This window comes from Neolamprologus multifasciatus, chromosome 20, assembly GCF_963576455.1.
Source record: "Neolamprologus multifasciatus chromosome 20, fNeoMul1.2, whole genome shotgun sequence".
Classification (NCBI taxonomy): Eukaryota; Metazoa; Chordata; class Actinopteri; order Cichliformes; family Cichlidae; genus Neolamprologus; species Neolamprologus multifasciatus.
Window position 1 is genome coordinate 1,531,548 of NC_140458.1, and position 4,799 is coordinate 1,536,346.

The 4,799-nt window shown below is 42.9% G+C and overlaps 1 protein-coding gene across 1 annotated transcript in view; it reads left to right on the forward strand.

Annotated features, from left to right (window-relative positions):
- The window catches only part of LOC146494012 (IQ motif and SEC7 domain-containing protein 1-like), a 170,486-nt gene that overhangs the window by 34,516 nt on the left and 131,171 nt on the right, over nucleotides 1-4,799 (forward strand). The gene's annotated exons all lie outside the window — the stretch shown is intronic.

Sequence of the window (4,799 nt, forward strand, 5' to 3'; positions counted from 1 at the left end):
GCTCGCTCTGCAGTGGTAGCAGCTCGCTCGCTTCGTACTCATACCACTGCTGCGTGGACTGGGGGGGGCAGAGAAGGAGAAAGATGAGGTGATTCATAAAAGACTTGACTGTTATTTTATCTTTTCTGCTGTAAACAATAACGTCACTTTTCATTTGTGTGAGGCTGCAGACTGTCAGCAGAGACTGCAGGAACAGTGGTTTGTGCTGCGAAAGGCTCGTCATGGGGGGTTCTGTATGGAGCCTGTACACTCACACACAAACATCAGTGTCCTCACACTGATCTGAGATCAGAAACAGATGGAAGGTTTGAATGCTTCAAAGCCTCGTTGTGATAAAACTGTCTGAGACAGAAATCTTAAAAAGAGACGATCCTGTAAATATTTAGATTGACGCTACGTCTAAGGGTTGATTTTCCCCCCAAATCACTGACCTGCTTCGTTTCAGTGAAGCTCCCACCTGCTGCTCTCTGTGCTGGGTCCTACATACCACAGTATGGAGAACGACCGGAACATTAAGAGAAATCATCATCATGGTTTCTATACATGGTGAAATTTTCTTGGATAGCAAACCAGAAAACCAAATTACAAGTACTCATCCAACATGCAGACCAACTGCAGCGAACGTCAGCAGGGAGACGCGCTGACAGGTAACATTATGTAATGTCAGGGTCACCAGGACGCTGCACTGAGCACATGTGTACATCAGCCTGGATTTACACTGTACATCCGGCACTGTGTCAGCGTGTGCCTGCAGGCAGCGTGGCATACATCAGGCCTGCAGCTACACAGCGTGACAGGGAGTGTGCAGCGTGCAGCAGACCAGCAAAGTGTCACCCTGTCACAGCGAGTGGGATGAAATGTGAGAAATACGACGTCAGCTCGGTGAAGCGTTGACGCAGCAGCTCGAGCTGAACTGCAGCGTGCTGCACTGGGCTCTTTGTGGAACTGTTTCTGGCGTCTGTGCAGACATCTTCACTGTGCTGGGAGGCAAAGGTTACAGAGGTGAACCTCCATGAACCCCAGAGTTCATGTGCTAACACAGGGAGGGAGCTCATAGTTTTCCTTTTTAACAAAGGGAGAGTTTATAACCGCTGACTTCTCACACGTGTCCCAACCTTGAGTTTTATGCAGGGAAGACCTCGACAGGCTTGGATTGTTCCCTATTTATGGTTCTGTGCAAATGTTTTCAGTCAGAATCATGTCTTTATATTTTGATGGGAAATAGGTGCAGTGATTTCTTTAAACCTCTCAAAACATTGGTGGAAGTGCAGCTAATTTGCCTCATTAGCAGAGTTTGTACAGTCATGATCTTTGGCCTTCAGCACAGCATGAAGTGACTGAGGCAGCTTTCTTGTCCTTTCATTGAGTTGTCCTCAGGAACAGTTCTCCAGGCTTCTTGAAGGACTTTCATTGCTCTTCTTTGGATGTTTCTGACTTTTGTACCACTCTGTGTCAAGATGATCCCCACAGCTTCAGTGATGTTGAGACTGTGGAGGCCGGTCCTTGACTGATAGCGTTCCACTCTGTGGTTTTCTGTCCTGGGATGCTTTCACTGCACTGCCAGTGTGTTTGGGATCATTGTCATGCTGAAAAATGAAGCCAATCAGATGCTTTGTAGATGGTATTGCATCATGTACCGCGTTCATAATTCTAGCAATTTTGACAAGCTCTCCAACACCACTGGCTACAGTTCAGCCCAAACCATGACAGAGCCTCCACCGTGCTTTACAGACGTGTTACCGTTGTCATTTTTCATTGATTCAACTAAATAAATGGGAACAAACACTGTGCTTTTGCAACAGGCTGCTGTTGCCCAAATTTACTATTTTAAATGAATTCTTTGCCAAGTTGTCTGTTATGTGTCGAGTTTGGTGCCTTTTTATGTTTGAATGATGGGAAAAAAAGGAGTGAAAAAAGGACATGACTACAAACTACGTGAAAAAGCAGCTGCCCAAAAACACTTTGAAAACCCTTACAGAACTCTGGAGAACTATAGATATGATATAAAGAAATGAGGAGTGACTCGAGAATGCTGGACGGACTCAGGCGGGGGTAAAGCAGCATCTGCAGAAACAGCTCTAGACTGGGAAACGCAAAGAGTTAAAGAGTAAAAACCACCTGAAAGAATTGTTAAAATGATAGAAAACTGGTTAGACTGAGCAGAGTAGATCATTATCTCTCAAAGCAACTATGCCTCAATGATGCGCTACTTAAAAAATAACATATATATAAATAATTCATGTATAATTTGTGCTAATATAATTTTAACACAGGAGCCTGTGGCTATGAGTCGATTCACTTTTGGAGCGCAGGTGGTCTTTAGAGGAACTGCACTTCACATTTTCATCAGTTTCCCAGCCCTGAAACTTGCTCGAGCAAAACCTGATGACATCCTGTCCTTTGTGACACTTTATCATTGTTAGCCCCAGAAACCAATCACTGTTTAGATTGTTCATTAGCTGATTAGTAAATCATTTTTATAGCAGTTTATGTTGTTTTTAAGCAAATCCCCAAATTGTTACATTTGTTACAAATTATTACATTTGGAACTTTGGAAAGTAAAAAAATTCCTGCGTGATTTTAGCCGCATTAGCCAGTGAGCTATAACTAAAAACATCAAAATGTCTTTGCTATTTGTAACATGTTTGTTCTAGTTGTGTTTAATATTCAGAACTGATCAAAGCTTCTTAGATGAAACTTTATTAATCCCTCGGGTTCCTCCGGGAAATTCAGTGGAAATCCTTGGTATTAAATTTAGAATGAGAGTGTTGTGGAAACGATGCCATACAGGGTAGTTAGCAGAGAAGATGTTTCAGGTATCTCAGAGAAGCCTTCTGTGGACTGAGGTTGTCTCAGTGTGTTTATGGGATGGATCACATAAACACTTTATGACTCTAGCTGTATGTTGGGGATGGTCTGCTTGCAGAATTAACTTAGCATCAGTTACATAGGTCACAAAAACTGCAGAAGAGGAATGAATGGTGACCGTGTGACTGTGAAGCGACCAGGTTTGAACGCTCTTTCTAGATGAAGTTCACTTATTTTCCAGCTTTTTTTAGGCTCATGATTTGAGTTCAGATGGACCATTTAAAAGTGTTGAGCTGTATTTAAAGGTGAACTCTTCCCACCAGCAAAATGTTTCTCCTCTTTCTCATCATCAGATGAGATGACCATCAGATGGTCAAATGACAAGCTGCAACAGTCCAAAGACAGACTGTTGTCCCTTTAAGAAATATTTAACACAGAATTTCATAAAAATTGAAAGAAACACAATTTGTGTTGCTTAATGTTTCATATTTAATTCGCTTCGCCTTTACAGGCTCTTTTAGCAGATCTGTGTTTAAAGGGCAGACTCATCCACAGTGTGGACATGTGGTGTGTGGTCCCCAAACGCTTCCACACCTATTTTTCACATGGTCTAGTGTCATGATTATGCATTCAGTGTGGCTTTCTAGAAACAAACAAGAATGATATAATATAAAAATGTTTTGATAAACATCATTTTTAATTCACCCATATTAAAATCTTGATATTTTTCCACATCTTAAGTCATAATAAAAAAACCCTGAAAGCCTTCGTGTGGATGTACGGGACAAAAGGAACATTTGAAAGCAGGAAAAGAAAAATATGCTCCGTCATCTCTTTAACCACCCACACACCATAATAGATCATAACCTGTAACACAAGGACATGCAGACTGTTAACTGACAGATTGCAAAGTTCAGCAAGCATTTAGAGGAAGTTCCTTGAGGTTCAGAGCTCGAGGTCCACAACGTATATCCTTGCACCGAGCACTAAACCTGCACCTGCTACTGATGGAAACATGAAGTAAACAGTCAAATCGTGGCTTACCATTTGGCAAGAAATTAGCAGCCTGGCGACAGTAACAGTTATCGAGCAGGGAAACGACTGGTCGTCCTCTTCCCCTCTGAATATAGAGCGGACTATCTTTATCTGTGCATCATCCTCCCTCTCCTGACTCACTGTACACTTTACATGTACTGCTTTGATGCTAACCGCTAGTGTTACGGGCCGAGACTGACTGTGTGCTAACCATAAGCTAATACAGTGTATCTTCTAACTGCTAAGCTAACACTTGTGATTGAATGTTAGTGCTGTATGCTGGTATGATTAGTTATAAAACTATACTAACTGCTGTATGCTGCCATTGATATTGTGTGCTAAGGCAATGCTAACATGTTAAGCTAAGAATGTTAGTTGTAAGTGTGTGCTAATGCTATGCCGCTGTTAATTATTGTGCGCTAAGCTAATGCTGATAGAGTTAAGTGTGCTTTTTGCTTCCATATTATTATCCTCACTAGTTTGCTAATGCTGCTATTAATACTTTGTGCTAAGCTAATGCTGATAGTGTGCTGTAATGCTGACTGTGCTAATGGTGTTTGTTTATCTGTGCCCGTCTGTTATTGTTGTTGTTGTTGTTGTTGTTGTCTACCTTTCTCTGTTTCTCTCTTGACTTTATTTTTCTCTCTTTTTTCTCCCTCTCCCCACCTCTCTATCTTTCTGCCTCTCTCTATCTCTTTCTGTCAGGTCTTATTCCTCCTCCACCACCTGTTCTACTACCACCACTTCTTGTCGTTCCTCCAACAACCCTACTAGCATCACCACTCCTTCCTCCACCTCCTCCTCCTCCTCCTCTCTCTACTCCTCCAGCCTACCTCCTAACAGCCACGCCACCTACCATCAGTACTGCTGTCCCGCGCGCCTCCGCCTGCCCAAGCCTCCCTGCGCCCTGCCCCCCGCCAAGCACCACGAGCAGGCAAGGTAAGGGCCAGAGTCCC